We start from the raw sequence: 22,951 nt of genomic DNA, 5'->3' as shown, positions 1-22,951 counted from the left end.
AGACCGAGCATGGTTTACAGCAGGTGTGCCACCCTCCAAGCCAGCGTAGGGCCTAATGAAAATCCCATGCTGAAATATTTCTGTATTTCATAAGGAATGTTCAGTGTCACAGGAATGTGAAGCTGTGGGGTCAGATCGTTTCATCCAGCTTCTGGTACAATTCAGTGTTCTTGGGGGAGACCCGGGAGGTTTAGGAATAGAAAATGGATGGGACTGGCCAGGTGCGGTGGCTCACAGCTGTAATCCCATTATTTTGGGAGGCTGAGGCAGGTGGATCACCTGAAGTCAGGAATTCAAGACCAGCCTAGCCAACATGGTGAAACCCCATCTCTACTAAGAATAGAAAATTAGCTGGGCATGGTGACAGGCGCCTGTAATCCCAGCTACTCAGGAGGCAGGAGAATCACTTGAACCTGGGAGGTGGAGGTTGCAGTGAGCCGAGATCGTGACATTGCACTCCAGCCTGGGCTACAAGAGCAAAACTCTATCAAAAAAATAAAAAGAAAGAAAAAAAAGAAAAAGAAAGGAAGGAAGGAAGGAAGGAACAATGGACAGGACTATACCAACTTCAAGGTCTTTTTGGAGTCCAAAGATTCTCCAAGACTCACTCCTCTTTCCCGGTCTAGAAAGGCTGATTCTAGCCAGGTATGGTGGCTCATGCCTGTAATCCCAGCACTTTGGGAGGCTAAGGGGGGAGGATTGCTTGAACCCAGGAGTTGAAGACCAACCTGGGCAACATAGGGAGACTGCATCTCTATGATTTAAAAGATAAAACTAAAAATGCAGGTTCCCGATGGCCCAACCTTGCCTGTTCACGCCAGCTCTTGGCCTGCCCCCTTGGACCAAGCTCCGGATTCCTTGAAGGGCACCACTCTCCAGTTTCCAGTCCAGAGTCACTGTTCCTAAGGGCGTGCCCAGCCTGACCAGATCCTCATGCCAGGGAGGCAAAGGGACAATGTTCCAGGATGGGCTGTTATGCCTGCTGGTGATGTCAGTGACAAGCCCAGGGCCCAGTCTGCCCTGTGCCCTTCTCCAGGTGGATTTGGGCAGCCTGGACCAGAGGGTGCCGTGAGCTTGTCTGACCCCATCTGTGCCGGGAGGGAGGGGGCCTGCGTTGCACAGTCTGGTCGTGGGGGCCCTCAGTTTCTGTTCTGTATTTTTACATTCTAATTATTTCATATATGGCCTTCTGATGGACTCATTTACTGGGAAGCTAAAGATACCCTTCGATGCCTAAAAATAAACCTGAACTGCTAAAAATTCAGCATTTCTCTCCCTCGCCTCCACCAGCTGGGCCTGTCTGCTTTCACTCCAACACCATCAGGAGCTACAAACAAGATTTACAAAAGCCAGCAAGTTTACACGGGCCTGAATAGCAGATTCTCTTTTATCTTCAATTTGCCAAAACATTTTGGGGTTGTTATTATTGAGGCTTTCTTTTCTTTTCTTTCTTTCTGTCCTTTGTTTCCTTCCTTCTTTCCTTCCTTCCCTCCTTCCTTCCTTCCTTCCCTCCTTCCTTCCTTCCTTCTTTCCTTCCTTCCTTCCTTCCTTTCTTTCCTTCTTTCTTTCTCTTTCTTTCTTTCTTTCCTTTCTCTTTCTTTCTTTTCTTTCTTTCTCTTTCTCTCTTTCTCTTTCTCTCTTTCTCTCTCTTTCTTTCTCTTTCTCTCTTTCTTTCCCTTCCTTCCTTCTTCCTCTCTTTCTTCTTCCTCTTTCTCTTTTTCTTCCTTTCTTTTTCTTTCTCTTTCTTTTCTTTCTTTCCTTTCTTTCCTTTCTTCTTCCCTTTCTTCTTTTTTTTCAATCACATCTCTTGCTCCTTTAGTCCAGTATTTAGGAAAACTTTCATCCAAATACAAGTTTCCAAAACGTTCTCCCTCTGGTCTGCCACACCTCCTTTTCTTACTTCAATTATTTTAAGACACTCTCCCAATTTCTATGAGTACCATGTGGATCGCCTGAAGGCCAGTTAAGAATAAACCTGCTAAACCAATAAATTACATTCACCCTCATTTCCAGAGGAACCCTTTTACATAAATATCTGCCATAGAAATAAATCAGATAAATTAATAAGAACTGCCTCCTCCCCCTAAACCAAACAGTGAACAGTAATGGTTATCAGACCAGTTAAAAGAATAAACCTATTAAATAAATAAATTTGCTCTATGCCAATTTATGTCACCAATGTACTTAAGGGGAAACCTTTTAAAAGAGTAGATTTACAGTGCACACACAGATCTCCACTGGGTATGTGTAATTATGCATAAGAAAGACATTACTTTTAAAGTGGATGAATGGGCGATACTTTTTTGATTTACTGCTAGAAACAGAAAAATGGTAATGGCATGAAATAAGCGTTTGCAAACCCATTTCGGAAGACAGGAAATGCTTGATTTACCTAGGGCACCCATCATGTTCTGTATTTCAGATCGAAGTAGATAAATGGCAAGGCAAATGGATATTTGGGGGGAAATCTATAGCCTTTCTGTCAACTCTGCAAGTTAAATGTTTGGAATAAAAATGCAGAGAGTGTCTATGTGCAAGGAAGAAGTCATGATTTATTAGCAGTCGAGCAAATGGAAGTGGGCAGTGCTTACGTGGAAGGTGAGGATTTCTCAGATATGAGGGTCCTGGGCTGCATCCACAATTCCTGATGTTTTTAACTATGAAATCTGGTGGCCAGCTATGAAATCTGAAATCTGGTGGACTATGAAATCTGGTGGTCCTGCTCACCCCCACCAACCCACCTAAAAGCTGCCCCAAATGCTGTTCTTATTCTGAACTCTTACTTGCACTTTATTTTATTTTACTTTATGTTTATTTTTATTTTTTGATGCAGGGTCTCGCTGTGTCGCCCAGGCTGGAGTGCAGTGGCGCAATCTCGGCTCACTGCAACCTCTGTCTCCCAGGTTCAAGCAATTCTCTTCCCTCAGCCTCCCAAGTAGCTGAGATTACAGGCATCTGCCACCACACCAGGCTAATTTTTGTATTTTTAGTAGAGATGGGATTTCACCATGTTGGCCAAGCTGGTCTCAAACTCCTGACCTCAAGTGATCTGCCTGTCTTGGCCTCCCAAAGTGGTGGGATTACAGATGAGAGCCACCACACCCAGGCTCTTACTTGTACTTTAAAACTCTGCCTGCAACACCACCCATCAAAAAAAAAAAAAAAAAAGATGGACGCGCTTTAAAGTGGTTGGACATTGTTTTCATGGAGGCTACATGGAGCTACGGACCCTAGTCAATATCATGTCCGAGCCTTTGTTGAACACCAACTGTACATGAACCTGTGTCGGTTATGGCTCACAGTGTTCTACAAGATTTTCCTCCAACTCAGTATCTTCCAAAGCAGAGACTAATGTCTAGACCCAAATTTACCCAGTATTCCAGGAGCCATGTCTACATTCAAATAGAGAATTGAAAGTGGAGCCCAAGACCAGGCTTGGTGGCTCACACCTGTAATCCCAGCACTTTAGGAGGCTGAGGCGGGTGGATCACTTGAGGTCAGGAGTTTGAGACCAGCCTGGCCAATATGGTGAAACCCATTTTCTACTAAAAATACAAAAATTAGCCGGGCGTGATGGTGTGGGCCTGTAGCTCCAGCTACTTGGGAGGCTGAGGCAGAAGAATCACTTGAACCCAGGAGGCGGAGGTTGCAGTGAGCTGAGATCGTACCACTGCACTCCAGCCTGGGTGACAGAGTGAGACTCTGTCTTAAAAACAAACAAACAAACAAAAACAAAGAAAGTGGAGCACAAATCTTGTGTTCCTAAATGCAACCCTCCCTTCCTGAATTAACTAAGCCATCTTAGCAACTATGTCCCCTGTGGGTTTTACCTTTTTGGACACAGGGACATGTGTCCAGAGTCAAAGTTAACCAGGTTGGGATCATGGCCCCAATTTTTTTTCTTTTTTTGAGACAGGGTCTCACTCTGTCACTCAGGCTGGAGTGCAGTGGCATGATCTCCACTTACTGCAACCCCTGCCTCCCAGGCTCAAGCAATCCTCCGACCTCAGCCTCCTGAGTAGCTAGGACTATCAGGCGTGTGCCACCATACCCGGCTATTTGGCCCAGATTTCCTTCTCAGCTCTGTTAGTCACTAGCTAGATCACACTTTCTCTCCAAGCCTCAGTTTCCACATCTCCAAAATCGGCATCATCATCTCTGAGCCTGTGATAGTTCAATGAGATAATATATTTTAAAAACGTAACAATGCTGTGCAGTCAGTAAATAGTGACAGTTACCGTGTTGCTTTTTTTTTTTTTTCATCATCAGGGAGAAATGCAAAGAGTGCTGACCAGGTGATGGGCTAGGTGCCCAGCCCTGTGCTAGGTGCTCTTGAGGACTGCGAGATGCAAGCCACAGGGCTCTGCCTCAGGAAAATTACATTTGCTCTTGTACACGAGAAATAGGAAATAGTGGGTGGTATCCATTAATGCCACAGCAGCTCAGTGAGAAGGGATGCGAGTGGAGCCTTGACTTGCGAGGAGAGTCAGGATAGGCAGAGGGGGGACATTCATGGAGGCTACAAGCCTCTGCATAGGCAGAGGCCTGGGGGCAGCCTCTGGCAGGTGGAAGGGAGAAGTGTCTCTGGAGGTGAAGATGTGGGGAGGGTCAGAGAGCTACGGCCAGAACAGGAGGAGCCCCGGGGACTGCCCCTCAGAAGGTGCTCTCATAACAGCCAACATGTGACCCACCCCACCACCATCAGGAGCCTGGCTTGTCCAACTGGTCCGGTCTCCGCTGAGCAGTCAGATCCTGCTGGCCTCTCTTGCTACTCTCCTAGCCCCAGGGACTACTCTCTGTGCGAAGGTTTTCATTGATGGAGCCAGAGCCACCCCGCCTTTCACCTGTATGACTCAGTCACCAGGCAGATACCCCCACCACTGCTCAGGGTCATGAACACCCATGCCCAGCTCCGGCTGGCTTGGCTGGCTTGCTCATGCCCACATAGGAGGGCATGCCGGGAGCACGAAGGAATTCAGGAGTTGACAGATTTACACAGTCAGAACGCACTAATATCTTTTGACCAGCTTAAGAATAAATATGGCCCAACAAATTGTCGTTTTTATGGATATTTACAACCCAGGCACTTTGTAAACCCAAGAACTAGTATTTCCCAGAGGAAATCTGGCTCTCGATTCTTGATAAATTATTGGAAACTCAAACCAGCCCCAGCTCAAGGGTTTCTCTCTCTTATTAGTGGCTCCAGAGGTGTGGCCTGAGTCAGAATGAGGCTTGTCAGGGACTGAAGTCTCTGAAGGGGGTGAGCAGCCCCCAGGTACTTAATGATCACACCAATGGTAATAACCACAAGCATGTAGCTAGCAATTACTTGGTCCCGGGACACTCCTTCAAGCCCTTCCCAAGTATTAACTCATTTAATCATCAAAACAGCCTTACAGCGTAGGTACTATTATTATTCCCATTTTATAGATGAAGAAACGGAGGCACAGAGGATTCCAGTAAGATTCAGGACAGCTTCTCCAGGGTAAACGGGAATCCAACTCGGGTAATACTCAGAGTGCTTTCTGTTGCAAGTTTAAAAGCCCAAATGAAACTGACATTTAAGCAAAAACAACAACGTACAATTAGCTCATGTACATAAAAGGTGCATGGGGGTGGGGTGGGGCAGGATCTCCTCCACCTGTGTCATCAGTTTCCTAATATTTCCCAGTTCCTGATCCTTTGCTCCTTGGTCATCCTTACAGGGTGCGCCTTTCTTGCAGGGGACCCAGACTTTAAAATCCAACCCATGCAAACCAAGCAAGAAGGCAGAAGTCAAGCCCCTGGACTCGGCTGTTTTCATTGGTCAGATTAGATCACATGCACTCTAGCCATGACCCACTCAGAGAGGCCGGAGGATGCTGTTTGCTGATTGGCTGAGCGTGGGGGCGAGGCCCCCGCTGTTCAAGGCTGGGCTAGACCTGGCACGGTGCTTCACCTGCGAAGTCCCCCTCCCTGGGTCAAAGGACCCAGAGTGCAGTCGCCACCCCAGGGGCCTGCCACCCTCCTGGCAGTTCAGTTTGCCTCCGGTGCAGGGATGCTGTGCCTCTTCCCCAGGTCAGAGACCAACAGTCGGCCCTGCCTCAGTTTCCCCATCCTCTAGCATCACCCTTGAGGTTTCTGGGGCTTTCCTGAGGTCGAGTTGCCCTCAGCGGCCGGACTACCCAGCCACCTGCAGGGAGTTTGCAGACACTGGGGCCCGAGTGTGCAGGTGTTGGGCCCAAGGTCCTCCCTTAGTTTCGCACCTGCCTGGCCCTGGGACCTTGTACCAAGAAGTCATTTCCGTGGCAGAATGCATGTTACATCAACGTTACCGGGTTTTACTTCTTGCATTCTCTCAAATCTGATATTGTCAAACGTCTGCTTTACAAATCATGACACACTGTGTCACTCAAGCCCAGTTGCCACCCGGGGCAGGGAGAGTCAAGACAAGTGCAGCAGCCAAGAGGAGGCAGCCGTGGCGAGACCGATTCCCCAGATCGAGCTTTGCCTGCAGGCGGCTTAGTGGATTTGATGAGGAACAGTCCCAGGCTACACACTGTGCCGGCTCACTGTGTCCCAGTCATGAGGTCCAGATGCTTCGGGCACTGGGTTCCCCAAGCCCACAGGTGTGTGTCTTTAGAATCTGTGCTGGATAGCCCTGCAGCGCACTGCCCGCCAGGCTGGCTGCGTACAACAGGCATCTCCATCCCTCTTCAATGTTGCTCAAGAGAACAACATTCCAACACAAACATCCAAACTCAACAAACATACTTTTTTGACAGCTTAAACATTTTTTTAAAAAATCCAACAAATGGCCGGGCGCGGTGGCTCAAGCCTGTAATCCCAGCACTTTGGAAGGCCGAGACGGGTGGATCACGAGGTCAGGAGATCGAGACCATCCTGGCTAACACGGTGAAACCCCGTCTCTACTAAAAAATACAAAAAACTGGCCGGGCGCGGTGGCTCAAGCCTGTAATCCCAGCACTTTGGGAGGCCGAGACGGGCGGATCACGAGGTCAGGAGATCGAGACCATCCTGGCTAACACGGTGAAACCCCGTCTCTACTAAAAAATACAAAAAACTGGCCGGGCGCGGTGGCTCAAGCCTGTAATCCCAGCACTTTGGGAGACCGAGACGGGCGGATCACGAGGTCAGGAGATCGAGACCATCCTGGCTAACACGGTGAAACCCCGTCTCTATTAAGAAATACAAAAAACTAGCCGGGCGAGGTGGCGGGCGCCTGTAGTCCCAGCTACTTGGGAGGCTGAGGCAGGAGAATGGCGTGAACCAGGGAGGCGGAGCTTGCAGTGAGCCGAGATCTGGCCCCTGCACTCCAGCCTGGGTGACAGAGCAAGACTCTGTCTCAAAACAAAACAAAACAAAACAAAAAAAACTTCCAACAAATGTTGCATCAAAGCAAAGCCCTTTCCCCACTGTGTTCACAGTGTGGGGACTTTCCCTGTCACAGGTGGAGGCCAGGGGAGCCTCAGTCCTGTGAGTACCTGCCTGCCCGTTGGCAGCCCCCGTGGGCCTGAGTCCTGGGGGTGACACCTGGGCCCTGCCAGCGACACCACAGCCTCAGAGTGCCCAAGAGGACATAGAGTGGGGAAGGTCCCAATGCCGGAGCTCTCCCTGCCACAAGTGAGAGGCAGAGATGGCTGGGCTGGGGGCAAGGGCTCGTCAGGATCCTGGGATGGGTACTGAAGTGACCCAAGTGACATCCACAGGTCCCAGGGATCGACTGGATGTGGGGAATGAGGGTGGAGTCAAGATGCTGCCTGGGGCCAGGCATGGTGGTTCACACCTCTAACCCAAGCACTTTAGGAGGCCAAGGTGGGTTGCTTGAGGCCAGGAGTTCGAGGCCAGCCTGGGCCACATAGGGAGATTACATCTGTAATCTGTACAAGAAATACAAAAATTAGCCGGGCACGATGCCCTTGTAGTCCCAGTTACTCCAGAGGCAGAGGCAGGAGGGTGGCTTGAGCCTGGAAGGTCGAGGCTGCAGTGAGCCATCATCGTACCACCACACTCCAGCTTACATGACAAAGTAAGACACTGACTCAAAAAATTAAGAATTAGCAAATGCAGTGACTCACGCCTGTAATACCAGCACTTTGGGAGCTGAGATGGGAGGATGGATCACTTGAGGCCAGGAGTTCGAGACCAGCCTGGTCAACATAGTGAGACCCCCCCCATCTCTAATAATAATAATTCTTTTTTTTTTTTTTTTTTTTTTTTTTTTTTTTTTTTTTTTTTTTTTTGAGACGGAGTCTTGCTCTGTCGCCCAGGCTGGAGTGCAGTGGCTGGATCTCATCTCACTGCAAGCTCCGCCTCCCGGGTTTATGCCATTCTCCTGCCTCAGCCTCCCGAGTAGCTGGGACTACAGGCGCCCGCCACCTCGCCCGGCTAGTTTTTTGTATTTTTTTTTTAGTAGAGACGGGGTTTCACCGTGTTAGCCAGGATGGTCTCGATCTCCCGACCTCGTGATTCGCCCGTCTCGGCCTCCCAAAGTGCTGGGATTACAGGCTTGAGCCACCGCGCCCGGCCAATAATTCTTAAAAAATTAAAAATTAGGCTGGGTGCGGTGGCTCACACCTGTAATCCTAGCACTTCGGAAGACCGAGATGGGTGGATCACTTGAGGTTAGGAGTTCGAGACCAGCCTAGCCAACATGGTGAAACCCCATCTCTACTAAAAATACAAAAATTATCTGGGTGTAGTAGTGTGTGCCTGTAATCCCAGCTACTTGGGAGGCTGAAGTAGGAGAATCGCTTGAACCCAGGAGGCGGAGGTTGCAGTGAGCCAAAATTGTACCACTGTACTCCAGCCTGGGGGACAAGAGCAAAACTCCATCTCGAAAAAGAAAAAACAAATTAAAAAATTTTTTAAAAAAGGATGCTGCTTGGGGTTCTGGGGACAGAAACATGACAGGAGTGAATTCACAAGGAGAGGGCCCAATCCCTCCCATGGCCAAGGACACATGGAGGGCCCGCCCCATGTTCAGGGTGACATGGTTGGCCTGGGATGGGCTGAGGTTGTACGAGAGGCACTGGGATGTGCTGAGCAGCTCCCAATGGTGGGACTCCCTCTCTGAACACCTGGAAGGACATTACTTACCCGGGTCCTGAACCTGGAGCTGGCTTCGGGGGATTCAGAGACTCCACCAAGAAGGCCTGGAGGTGTGCCGTCCACCCCATACCTCCTCCTCTCATCTCACCAGCAAGGCCAGAGCTCTGAGCGGGCCTCCCGGGCTGTTCAGCTATCAGTAAAGGAGTTAGTTCCCGGTGCCCATGTGCTCTGTACCCCACTGCATAGGGGAGAGGGCAGGCGCCAGGCATCCTTCCATACTTGTCCTTGATGTCACTTTAACACCATCGGAACCTTGACATCCTTCACACATTCTCCTATAGACAGTGCTGGGGCTTCAGCACCGAGAGGAGACGGTGTGTTTGTTTGTTTGTTTGTTTGTTTGTTTGTTTGTTTTTGAGACAGAGTCTTGCTCTGTTGCCCAGGCTGGAGTGCAGCGGCATGATCTCAGCTGGGATCTGCCTCCCAGGTTCTACCAATTCTCCCGCATCAGTCTCTCAAGTAGTTGGGATTAGAGGCGCCCGCCACCACGCCCAGATTAATTTTTGTATTTTCAGTAGAGATGGGGTTTCACCATGTTGGCCAGGCTGGTCTCGAACTCCTGACCTCAGGTGATCCACCCGGCTTGGCCTCCCAAAGTGCTGGGATTACAGGCCTGAGCCACCGCGCCTGGCCTACCAGTTTTTAAAATAATGATTCTGGACAGGCGCGGTGGCTCATGCTTGTAATCCCAGCACTCTGGAAGGCTGAAGTGGGTGGATCACTTGAGATCAAGAGTTCGAGACCAGCCTGGCCAAAATGGTGAAACCCCGTTTCTACTAAAAATACAAAAAATTAGCCAGGCGTAGTGATGTGCCTCTGTAATCTCAGCTACTCGGGAGACTGAGGCAGGAGAACCACTTGAACCCAGGAGGTGGAGGTTGCAGTGAACCGAGATCATGCCACTGCACTCCAGCCTGGGGACAGAGCAAGACTCCGTCTCAAAAAAATGAATAAATAAAATAAAACAAAATAATGAATTTGAAATCCAAGGCAGGGGTGTCGTGCTCATCCAAACCATGACACTTCCAAGGGCGAAAGGGCAACAGGCATGAGCCATCATGCTCCAGGGCGAACCCTAATGCATGTTCATTCTGTTCCAAGGTGACTTGTGAGAGTTCCTTTGGCTTAAGTGCCGTTCTAAAGTCACAGCTTTGAGCATATTTCATTTGTTTCAGTTCGTTGCAGCCATTCTTCTTACTAATATTTAAATTGTGCCATCTTTGGCCTGTGGGAAAATCAACACTTTGAATCACCTATCCTTATCCTAAGGCCGTGAAGTCACAGGCCTGATGTACTACTGTATTCCGAGTACATGTGCGCACCTCTTGGAACTATTAAAATAAGCAGCGTTCATCCTTGCCCTTCCAAAGTGTCCTGGGCACCTGTGGAGGCCATGCAGTGCCTGAGGGCGTGCTGAAGGAGCCGGGGGCATCGGTAAAGACAAGAGATCACTTAGGGATAGCCCAGGGGACTACAAAGACCCCACGGGCAGTCAGGAAGGAAGAAGCCCCACTTACACTTGTACCCGGCAGGCTGCTGATGGGGATGTACCTGCGCTCTGTTAGGAAGCTCTTTGAACTGATCGGAGCTGGGCCACACCATGAGGGAGCCGACGCCCCCGTGGGTTCCCTGGAGCTGTGGGTATGCACGTAGACAGGGCAGCCATCCAGCAGCCTTCCTCAGGCCAGCCCCTCCCTACAAGGGAATGTTCCCCCCACCCCACAGCCTCGGCCCCCTTCATGACCACCTGCTGGGTACCTAGCACCCCAGAATGCCCTGTTCTAATGGCCCTGGACAGTGTACCCCTATGTCAGTGGCCCTGAAAGCAGGGGAGGTGATTTTTGCACCCTGGAAGACATTTGGCAAGGTCTGGAGACATTTCTGGTTTTTACAGCACGGGGTACAAGCTAAGAAGGCTGCTAAATAGCCTACGATGCACAGGATGGCCTCACAATAAACGGCTATGGGGCCCAAAATGTCAACAGGGCTGAGGTTGACAAGCCCTGCCCTAGGCCCCGGGGGTGGCAGAGGGCTGTGTGTGTGGGAGGTAGGGACAGAGCCTGGACATGCAGCCTGCGGTGTCCTCCCACATAAGGGGCAATTGAGGGTAGGGTGGAGGGCGGGTGGAGAGGCCAGGGCTGCCGTGTTCCAGACTGGAACTCCCAGAGCCTGAGATTTCCAAAATTAAACCTGGCTTTCTAGGTCTTTTTGAAGTTATATTGGTTAGGGCAGCGGAAAAGAACATAATTTATTTAAGTGTTTGTTGGCTTGATTTGTAACTGTTAAATATGTAGATGTAGGACATGTGGGCTGGGCGTGGTGGCTCACGCCTGTAATCCCAACACTTTGGGAGGCCGAGGCAGGAGGATTGCTTGAGCTCACAAGTTCGAGACCAGCTGGGCAATACGGCAAAGCCCTGTCTCTACAAAAAATACAAAAATTAGCCAGGCATGGTGGCACGCGTCTGTGGTCCCAGCTACTTGGGAGGCTGAGGCGGGAGAATCACTTGAGCCTGGGAGGCGAAGGTTGCAGTGAGCTGAGATTATACTACTGCACTCCAACCTGGGTGACAGAGTGAGACCCTGTGTCAAATTTTTTAAAAAATGATATGTGGGTCAGGTGTGGTGGCTCACGCCTGTAATCCCAGCACTTTGGGAGGCTGAGGCAGGCAGATCACTTGAGGTCAGGAGTTTGAAACCAGCCTGGCCAACATGGCAAAACCTCATCTCTACTAATAATACAAAAATCAGCTGAGTGTGGTGGTGCACACCTGTAACCCCAGCTACTGGGGAGGCTGAGGCAGGAGAATCGCTTGAACCCAGGAGGCAGAGGTTGCAGTGAGTGGAGATCTCACCTCTGCCCTCCAGCCTGGGCGACAGAATGAGACTCTCTCTCAAAAAAAAAAAAAAAGAAAAAAAAAGTGACCTCTGCTTATCACCTTGCTTCAGGTGGGCACCTGTGAAACACTCATGCACAATCTGTGCTCAGACAGAGACCCAGGAGGGAGGCATGGAGCCTGCAAGGAGCCCGTGGGTCCCGCAGGAAGGGGCCTGGCGGGGATGGTTATTAGATTCCACCCAGACATTCCCCACTCATGCAGGTATCTGCAGAATCCCAGCTGTGTGCAGGCAACTGGCTGAGTGCTGGGGATGCTTATCCTCTAAGACAACAGGACAAGAAACCACCAATAATGAAAGAGACAGCGGGGTGCTATGAGATCCCAGGGCTGGGGCTTGGGGCTCTGGGGCAAATATTCCATGGAGCTCCCGGCTGCCTTCTTCCTGGGTCCTTACCTTGGGTCTCATGGGTCTTCACACACCTCCATCCCCCACCCTACCACACTGTGCCTGCAGTTGAACTCCCCTTTTCAGAGTACCTGGGCACTGCCAGGACCACCCTAGGGAGCGGTGTCCACTGGAATCTGAGTCCAGAGCCACCATGCAGGGACCTCTGAGATCACCAATACGCCCATTTCACAGATTAGAAAACTGAGACATCTCAAGTTGTACAACGCCTTGCAGGGCGGGATGGCAGGGTCTGGCTGGTGGGTTAACCAGCTCCCATGGCACTCTGCCACCTGCCAGATGCCCTTCCCACCGGGCTGCTCCCAGGACTTTGGTGGGGAGGACTTTCACACATGTCAGCATTCTTGAATCCCAGAGGTCTCCTCCTGGTTCTGCTGTACTGGACTGAAGAAGAGGCCAGGTGCAGCAGCTCACACTGTAATCTCAGCACTTTGGGAGGTCAAGGTAGGAGGATGGCTTGAGCCCAGGAGTTTGAGACCAGCTTGGGCAACATAGTGAAACCTCACCTCTCCAAAAAACAAAAAAATTAGCCAGATGTGGTGGTGCGCACCTGCAGTTCCATCTATTTGGGAGGCTGAACTTGAGCCCAGGAGGTCAAGGCTGAGATCAAGCCACTGCACCCACCCCAGCCTGGGCAACAGAGAGTGACCCTGTCTAAAAAAAAAAAAAAAAAAGTTGCAATTGGGGTCCCCCTTTCTCTAGCCCGGCCTATGCTGTGTGAGGATGGCCCTAACCCTCAGAGGGAACGAAAGCTTCGTTCCTCGGTGGGCAGCGTTGTTAACCATGAGTAAGAGGAGGAAGTGCCCATCAGCTCGGGCCTGCCAGGGTTCCGGCCCCAGCTCTCCTCCTGCCCAAGGGCAGGGCTGGCTGCATGGCCGCCACTGGCCAGCAGAGGGCGCGGCCCAAGGCGCCCAAGGAGGGCAGCAGGAGGCAGGCGGCGGCGGGGCGGCGGGGCGGCGGGGCGGCGGGGGGGGGCGGCGGGGCGGCGGGGCGGCGGGGCGGCGGGGCGGCGGGGCGGGCCCGTTCCTAGAGCAGCGCTGAGGAGGCGGGAAGTGGCAGCCAGGCCGGCCCTCTCTCCGGACAGCCTGAACCCCTCCACACACCTATGGCTGATAGGTGCTGTCAGTTCTGTTTGCTACGCTTTCTGCCATCACTATTGTTATGTTAAACTCCCCTGACCAGGTCTCCACTTTCTGTCCCATTTTGCACATTTTGCATTTGTTTTGTTTTGTTTTGTTTATTTGAGACGGAGTCTCGCTCTGTCGCCCAGGCTGGAGTGCAGTGGCGCGATCTGGGCTCCCTGCAACCTCCACCTCACAGGTTCAAGTGATCCTCCTGCCTCAGCCTCCCTAGTAGCTGGGATTACAGGTTACCACCGCCCAGCTAATTTTTGTATTTTTGGTAGAGATGGGATTTTGCTATGTCGGCCAGGTTGGTCTCGAACTCCTGGCCTCACAAGATCTGCCCCCCTCGGCCTCCCAAAGTGCTGGGATTACAGGTGTGAGCCATTCTGTAAAAATAAAAATTAGATCCCTCACACGGAGTCCAGGGAGGGAGACTTCCGTGGGCTGGGAGCTGAGAGGTGGGGAGAAAGGCTGAGCTGAGCTGTCGAAGTTAGAGGTTGACTCTGGACTCACACTTCCCTGCTGTGTGGCCCCAGGCAGGTTACTTCACCTCTCCATGTCTTGGTTTCACCTCCTCCTGTAAAATGTGGCACTGGGACTCCCTCTCAGGAGAGTCCTGCAGAGCAGCCTGGGGAGGTGCTTGGCAGGCTGCTGGCACCTGCTCACCATCATCACATGGGGACTGAGTCTTAAGAAAAGGGGACTGGAGGCGGGGCACGGTGGCTCATGCCTGTAATCCCAGCACTTTGGGAGGCCAAGGCAGGTGGATCACCTGAGGTCAGGAGTTCGAGACCAACCTGGCCAACATGGTGAAACCCGTCTCTCCTAAAAATATAAAATTTAACCGGGTGTGGTGGTGTGTGCCTGCAATCCCAGCTACTAGGGAGGCTGAAGCTGTAGAATCGCTTGAACCCAGGAGGCAGAGGTTGCAGTGAGCCAAGATCCAGCTACCATACTTCAGCCTGGGCAACAGACCAAGACTCTATTAAAAAAAAAAAAAAAAAGAAAGAGAGAAAGAAGAAAATAAAAAAGAAAACGGGACTAGAAGCTTACAGCCAGAAAGGGAGACACAGGCCGGGTAAGTGGGCCAGGTATCACTGAGAGACAGGGCAAGGGCTTCAGAGCTGGAGACGGGGCTGCGCTTCAGAACCCTGGGCTCTCTTGGGCAGTGGGGGCCCCGCACCGCCATCCCCAGCACTGGCCCCAAACAGGCGACTTCTATTTCTTTCTGCTTTTTCAGAGAAGGAAAACTCATCCTGCCTCAGTATGAAGCAGCCAGTAAAAACACGTTAATCTTTAACGTGTTAGCAAAACAGCCTCCAATTTGAATATCGGCTCTTCCTCCCATCTGTGGCAGTTTGCACAGATTTTTTTTTAGAGTGGCAGAATGCCTCATCTATGCACCAGCCGGCGGCAAGCGCCATTCACGGCCACAGAGCCTCCCCCAGGGCCGTGAAGAGCCCCCATCCCGGACCACGGTGTGGAGTCCCAGCAGAGGGGCCCATCTAAGCTCTACTTTAGCACAAGAGGGCCCCAGATCTGAGGATTCTGCAGACCAGTAAAAGTACACCCAAACCAACTGGGAAGGAACATAGGGATACTGGCTCATGATTTTGCCCAAGAAAGCCATTTGAGAGAAAAAATAGATGATCATCCAAGAACCTCTTCAATTCACTGGAGAAATAAAATTTTGACATCAAAAGGGGGAGGCAGACAGACTGAAAGAATAACAGGTCTTCAAACTGAGCAAATTTAGGGAGACTTACCGTGTTGTCTTTATTTTTATCATTTGAACATTTAAAATAACCCCGGGCAAGGAGGGGCATGGTGGCTCACACCTGTAATCCGCATACTTTGGGAGGCTGAGGTGGGAGGATCCCTTGAGGCCAGGAGTTCAAGACCAGCCTAAGCAACAGAGCAAGGCGCGCCGTCTCTCAAAGAAATTTTTATGTATTTATTTTTATTTTATTTTATTTTATTTGGAGACACAGTTTCACCCTGTCGCCCAGGCTGGAGTGCAGTGGCATCACCTCAGCTCACTGCAACCTCCTCCTCCCGGGTTCAAATGATTCTCGTGCCTCAGCCTCATGAGTAGCTGGGATTAGAGGTGCCCGCCACCACGCCTGGCTAATTTTTGTATTTTTAGTAGAGACGGGATTTCGTCATGTTGGCCAGGCTGGTCTCGAACTCCTGGCCTCAGATGATCCGCCTGCCTCGGCCTCCCAAAGTGCTGGGATTACAGGTGTGAACCACCATGCATGGCCTCTGAAAGAAATTTTTAGGTTAAAAAAAAGAAGAAGAAGAAAGCCCTGGGGAATCTGCAGGCCTAGCCGAGGGGGACAGTGAGTTTAGTACTGTAGGAGTGCCCAGTTAGGCCCTGGGCCTGAGCTACTCTGGGCTCTTCTTCCCCCCGCCCGCAGCCCCCTCAAGAGAATTGTGACCAGAAACTTAGTCCTTGGGAAATATGCGCTACTCCACAACTTGTCAAATGGCAAAGAATCAAGGAAGGAATAAATAGCAATATTTTATAAGTTTTAAAATGCGATTTTAACACAAATACCAGAGCAACTATAGCATAAATCAACAGAGACACCCAGAAGTATGTTTGTACAAGAAATGTAATAAGCTGGTATGAAAAACAGTGTCAACTGGTACAGATGGCAGAAAAAGCCAATATTCAAATGTATGCTGTTTTACTAACACATTAAAGATCAACATTTTGGTACCTGCTGCTCGCGATAGCAGGATTAAAAAAACACACAACACACACATATCCTCACGCGTGATATTCTAACCCAGAGAATGCAAGATTCTTAAAGAAATTGTCAAGTACTTTCTATACTTCATCTGGTGGTTTTAAAGCTTCCGTGGTTCGGGGGAAAATTTGCATCTGAAAATGCAGTTTTTCCCCTAGCTGCCTGATGTTGGAGGAAATTAGAAAAACAAGATGAGAAAATATTGGGGTTGTAGTCCTTAGAAGTCTCCTTCCGGATTAGTAATGGGAACAGAATTATCCCAAGTGAATGATTTTGGTAGTACCTCTCCTCTCTGAGCACAGGACAGGCTATTTTTTTTTTTTTTTTTTGAGACAGAGTCTCACTCTGTCACCCAGGGTAGAGTGCAGTGGTGCGATCTTGGCTCACTGCAACCTCTGCCTCTCAGGTTCAAGCGATTCTCCTGCCTCAGCTACCTGAGTAGCTGAAATTACAGGCACGTGCCACCACACCTGGCTAATTTTGTGTTTTTTTAGTGGAGACGGGGTTTCACGACGTTGGGCAGGCTGGTCTCGAACTCCTGACCTCAAGTGATCCGCCAACTTCAGCCTCCCAAAGTGCTAAGATTACATACATGAGCCATCATGCCCTGACAGCACGGGCTATTTTTAAGATGCTTACAAGCATTGCAGCTCTGGGGGCCCCAAAGAGCCCTCTGAGGTGGGCAGGCCGGGGAGCACCATCCCTGCACTACAAATGGGCACTACAAATGGGCCAACTGAGGCTCAGACGTGGTGTGCAGCTGACCAGAGATCACAGGACCTAAAGGAAGCACGATGGGCATGCAGACCAGGCACACAATTCAGCAAAAAGTCCCCAAGAAACTCTCAGCTCCCTCTTGGGGTGTCACCTCCTAAGCCCATGGGCCTGGGAATTGGACAGCCTGAGTTCCAACCTCTACTCCCACCAGGCCTGACCTTAGACACAAGATCGACAAAAACCTCCCCGCAGCACTGGCATGAGGACCGAAAGAGATGCAGTGGGTGAGCGTGGTCAGTGTGCATGGCAACTGTGATGTCATGCTTTGTCCAGAACAGAGACAGTCAGCCAGTGACCTGGGAGACTCAGCTGGCCGCAGATGCTTTACTTGGCTTACCTAGTGTTTTTTAAAGTCTTTTTGTTTGAGATGAAGTCTTATTCTGTTGCCCAGGCTGGAGGGCAGAAACGACATCTCGGCTCACTGCAACCTCTGCCTCCTGGGTTCAAGCGATTCTCCTGCCTCAGCCTCCCAAGTAGCTGGGATTACAGGCACATGCCACCACACCTGGCTAATTTTTGTATTTTTAGTAGAGGTGGGATTTCACCATGTTGGCCATGCTGGTCTCAAACTCCTGACCGCAAGTGATTCACCCGCCTCAGCCTCCCAAAGTGCTGGGATAGCAGGCATGAGCCACCACGCCAGTCTTTGTAAAGTCTTGATTAAAGCCGGGCTTGGTGGCTCATGCCTGTCATCCCAGCACCTCGGGAGGCAGGAGGATTGCTTGACCCCAATAGTTTGAGACCAGCCTAGGCAACATAGTGAGGCCCCATCTCTACAAAAAATAAACAATATTAGCTGAGCTTGGTGGCACACACCTGTAGTCTTAGCTACTTGGGAACTGAAGTGGGAGGATTGCTTGAGCCCAGGAGTTTGAGGCTGCAATGAGCTATGATCATGCCAGTGCACCCCAGCCTGGGTGACAGAGATCCTGCCTCTAAAACAAAGTGAGATATCCATGCAAGGAAGTAGTATGTGGCAGTGAAGACGAATGGGGTACACCTATCTGTACAACATAACTGTTGGCTGGAACAGAATGCCATGCACGTGACACCACCTTATTTTTGTTTTTTAGGAAAGCTACCCCCACAAAGTCATACTCCAATCACATGGGCAGTGGCTCACAAGCAGGAGCAATTCTGCCCCTTAGGGGACATGTGACAATGTCTGGAGACATTTTTGGCTGTCACACCCAGGCAGGGGGTGCTAGTTGTGTGCCTAGTGGGTAAGAAGCCAGGGCTGCGGCTGAACATCCTGTAATGCATAGGATGGCCCCCACCACAGAGAAGTCCAGCCCCATGGCCAGGCGCAGTGGCTCACATGTGTAATCCCAGCACTTTGGGAGGCCGGGGCAGGTGGATCACCTGAGGTCAAGGGTTTGAGACCAGCCTGGCCAACATGGTGAAACCCCATCTCTACTAATAATACAAAAAATTAGCCAGGTGTGGTGGCGTGCACCTGTAATCTCAGTTACTCAGGAGGCTGAGGCAGGAGAATCGCTTGAACCTGGGAGGTGGAGGTTGCAGTGAACAGAGATAGCACCGTTGCACTCCAGCGTGGGCGACAAGAGAGAAATTCAGCCTCCAGAAAAAAAAAAAAAAAAAAAAAAAAAAAAAAAAAAAGAAGTCCAGCCCCAAATGCTAACCATGCCAAGGTTGAGAAAGCTTGCTCCAAATGAGGACGATATCTGGAAGGAAACAAGTCCAGTTGATGACAGAGGCTACCTCTGCGGAGGGGACTGGGTGGTGCTGGTCAAAGAGAACTTGAATCCCATGGGTAATGTCTTCACTTTCTAGAATCATACATTTGTGCGCTGTTGTATTGGTAAAATCACCAAGGAGGCCGGGCGCGGTGGCTCAAGCCTGTAATCCCAGCACTTTGGGAGGCCGAGGCGGGCGGATCACAAGGTCAGGAGATCGAGACCACAGTGAAACCCCGTCTCTACTAAAAATACAAAAAATTAGCCGGGCGCGGTGGCGGGCGCCTGTAGTCCCAGCTACTCAGGAGGCTGAGGCAGGAGAATGGCGGGAACCCGGGAGGCGGAGCTTGCAGTGAGCCGAGATCGCGCCACTGCACTCCAGCCTGGGCAACAGCGTGAGACTCCGTCTCAAAAAAAAAAAAATCACCAAGGATAGAAGGAAGGAGAGAGGGTCAGAGCGGACCACTGTGGACTGGGCCCTGCCCCCACATCTTCAGAACAGCAGAGGGGTTGGGAGAGGTGGGAGTGCCAGAGCTCATGTAGTCACTGCTGTCCTCACACACTCCCCCAGAGGGCCCCTCCTCCCCACAGTGACACTCCCTGGAGTCTCTGTGACTGCTCTCACAGACACTAGCAGCAGATTAGGTTTTCACCTTTCCCGTAATGATTGTGACTTTTAACAACTGTGCTGAGTGTTTTTAAAACAGCCTCTTTCACCAAAGCATCATTACCAGCAAATTTGTTACAGTTTCCAAACCAACTCCATAAAATCGCCTACGGCCCATGGTGGTTTTCTTCTTCTCCTTCTCCTTCTTCCTTCTTCCTTCTTCCTTCTTCCTTCTTCCTTCTTCCTGCTTCCTGCTTCCTGCTTCCTGCTTCCTGCTTCCTGCTTCCTTCCTCCTCCTTCCTCCTCCTTCCTCCTCCTTCCTTGTCCTTCCTCCTCCTTCCTCCTCCTTCCTCTTCCCCTTCTCCTTCTTCCTCTTCCTCTTCCTCTTCTTCCTCTTCCTCTTCCCCTTATTCCTCTTCTTCTTCTTCCTCTTCCTCTTCTTCTTCTCTTCCTCCTCCTCCTCCTTCTCCTTCTCCTTCTCTTCTTTTTTTTTTTTTTTTTTTTGAGACAAACTTTCACTCTTGTTGCCCAGTCTGGAGTGCAATGGCATGATCTCGGCTCACTGCAACCTCTGCCCTCTGCTGCCTCCTGGGTTCAAGCGATTCTCCTGCCTCAGCCTCCCACGTAGCCGGTATGCCCAGCTAATTTTTTTTTAGTAGAGATGGGGTTTCACCATGTTGGCCAGTCTGGTCTCGAACTCCTGACCTCAGGTGATCCACCTGCTAGGCCTCCCAAAGTGCTGGGATTACAGGCGTGAGCCACTGCACCCGGCCTGCACCTCCATCTTCGCAGGCCTGAACAGAATTCTCCAATTAACTGGGACCTGGTGACATTCGTGGTACTATGTGACGCTCACAGCACAGATGCACACTCCCTCTTCTGATTCCAGCAGGCACCAAGACCCAGAGCCAGGGAGGGCCGGGATGCTTCAGTATTGCCTATGCACCCTGGTGACACCTGGACCTCCTCGTAGCAAGGCGGAAGCCCCCTTTGACCCCTCTCCAAAAGACGACCACTATCACCCAGTTTGAGTAATCACTGTTGCCCAGTCCGGGTAGCTGGGCTCACTACCAGCCTTTTATCCTAAATTTTACACAGATGATTGCCAGATAGATAGATAGATAGATAGACAGATAGATAGATAGATAGATGATAGATAATTGATAGGTGGATAGGTGATTGATAAATAAGAGAGATGATAGATAAATAGATTATAAATAGAGATTATTTAGAGAGAGATGGATAGACACATGACAGATGGATAGAGGCATAGATACATAATACATTTGCAGCCACACACATTTTACTGTCCTCTGGGGCTTTGGCGCCCCCATACATGGTACTGAATCACACATGTTCTTCCTTTTCTTGCTTTTTCCCCCAAGGCGCTCACTGGAACTCTCTCTTTGCCCATTACATTCTACTGCTACCCTTATGTCCTAAAGCAAGGAGGCAGCAGGGATGGGGGCTGACGTGGCCTCACTTACTCACCAGACATGGCTGTGTCAGCCAGCGGTGGGGACACCCCTTGGCCGTAATTCACCTGCCCAGAGGGGATGACTTTCCGGGATCCACACGGGTGCTGAAGGGGCTGGAGGCGGTGACAGCTGGCTGATCCCAAGGACAAGCAGGGACCGCACTGGGACTTAAACCCTTAGGGGTGTTTCCAGTTGTTGGTCATGCACAATTCCACCACGAGCAGCCTTGTCCTTCCTTCCTTGGGAAACTTCGTCTCCAGGTGGGAGCTCTCTGAGCCACCCGGAGCAGTCACAGTCACAGACCAGACCTTTTTTAATTTAATTTTATTTATTTATTTATTTATTTATTTATTTATGCCCTTGAGACAGGGTCTTGTTCTGTTGTCCAGGCTGGAGTGCAGTGGTGTGATCATAGCTCACTGCAGCCTCACTCTCCTGGGCCAAGGGATCCTCCTTTCTCAGCCTCCCAAGTAGCTGGGACTACAGGTGTGCACCACCATACCCGGCTATGTCATTTTTTTGTAAAGATGAGGTTTCATTATGCTGCCCAGGCTGGTCTTGAACTCTGCCTCAGCCTCCAGAGTGCTGGGATTGCAGGTGTGAGCCACCAAACCCAGACTAACTGGATCTTCTTTGAGCCTCCCTCACCCCGTGGGGAGGGCAGCCTGGGGATAATAATTCATAAATGACAGAATCGGGTCCTGGGCCCAGATGAACAGGGACTTTCCTGAGGTCCCCTGGTGAGTGAGTGACCAAACCCCAGGCAGAGCTGGCCCTGATGCTCTGGGAAAATGCCTGGGGACGAGGACAGCCTCTGAGCAGCAGCGGGCCCTCCTTTCCACCACAGTTTCCAGCCAGAGACCCTGCACGCTTCTGCGCGTGGCCACACCCGACCCAGTGGGCCTTTTCACTGCCCAAAGCCAATGCCGCCCATCCATCCACCACCCGTGTCACACTCACTGCACACATAATTCCTGAGTCCCTGCAATGCACAGGCGCTGTTCTAGGCACTGGGGAGAGAGCAGGGAATGAAACAGTCTGGATCCCTGAATCCAGGGAGCTGACCTTCTGGGCCTGGGGAAGCCAGTGGGTCCTGTGAAGACAGCAAAACAAGTGACGTGATGCATAGGGAGGGGAGAGAAAGGCTTGGTGGAGAGTGACGCCCTTGCACATGGAGAAGAGAGCAGTCATGTGCACATCTGGAGGAAGGGAGTTCCAGGCAGGGAACAGCATATGCGAAGGCCTGCAGTCAGGAAGTGCTCAGCTGGGAATGGCCTGAAAGACCAGTGACTGAGGTGCCCTGAGGGAGAGGACAACCCAGAGGAGCATCCTGAGCTCTCCCAGGCCTGGGAAAATCTCCCTTCCTCTCCCTGCTCTGTTATTCCAATAACTCAGACACCTGTGTGTAAGGCCCTCCCTGAGCAGGAGCCCGGCCGGAAAGTGTCAAGGTGACAGTGACTCCCAGCACCGCCTCTTCAGGGCCATCCTGTGGCCTCCTCTGGCTGGACCCACAAAGCCCACTTCACCCCCAATCTCCAGAAGTGTCCCAGCCCTGGGGGCTCCCCTTGGCCCAGAGAGGTCTGGCCCCACCCCTCACCCTCACCAATCTTCTCTGGGCCTCTTTGACAGAACACGGGGCCACTGCTCTGAAAACACAACGATGGCAACAGAAAGTCTGTGATCAGGGCCCCAAATTGCTGTCCCCAAAGTGGCCTTGACCACACCACTCACACGGCCATTCCTAAGGAATGGGGTGGCTGGTGGGTGAGCCAGGTGTTGTGCTGGGACCCACCTCTGCCACCAACTCCCTGTGCACCCTCAAGCCAGCCACCACCCTCTCCAGCTTCAGTTTCCTCCTGGGTATGGGGAAGGATATATCAATATTAACACCCCCCAGGGTGCACTTGTGAGCTCCATAGGGCAAATCCAGTATCCCAGGCCCCTGTGCTCTACACTAACCGTCTCTGAGACAAGGCGTGGCCTGCTTCACGCTCTGTTTCACTCCCCACAAAAATCCCCTTGACTTCTCTGGATTTAGATTCCTCCCCCAGGAGCTCAAACTGAGTCAAGGCTGCAAATAATCTGCTTGATTTATT

General features: G+C 51.1%; 1 protein-coding gene across 22 annotated transcripts in view; it reads right to left on the bottom strand.

Annotated features, from left to right (window-relative positions):
* Window positions 1-22,951, bottom strand: part of LOC126943623 (cytochrome b-c1 complex subunit Rieske, mitochondrial) — a 1,156,760-nt gene that overhangs the window by 534,781 nt on the left and 599,028 nt on the right. Inside the window, exon 1 of one of the 22 annotated variants that reach the window (XM_050772605.1) lies at window positions 22,382-22,385. The exons of 19 other annotated variants lie outside the window; for them this stretch is intronic. The gene's annotated coding sequence lies outside the window, so the exon portion shown is untranslated. Of the gene's footprint in view, window positions 1-8,169; window positions 8,174-12,437; window positions 12,442-22,381; window positions 22,386-22,951 lie in introns of those variants that run through there. 2 more of the 22 variants (XM_050772599.1, XM_050772595.1) reach the window with 2 other exon arrangements.

The sequence above is a fragment of the Macaca thibetana genome, chromosome 19 (genome assembly GCF_024542745.1).
Source record: "Macaca thibetana thibetana isolate TM-01 chromosome 19, ASM2454274v1, whole genome shotgun sequence".
NCBI lineage: Eukaryota > Metazoa > Chordata > Mammalia > Primates > Cercopithecidae > Macaca > Macaca thibetana.
The sequence above is the reverse complement of the archived record's forward strand: the minus strand, read 5'-3'. Positions and strand labels throughout refer to the sequence as shown.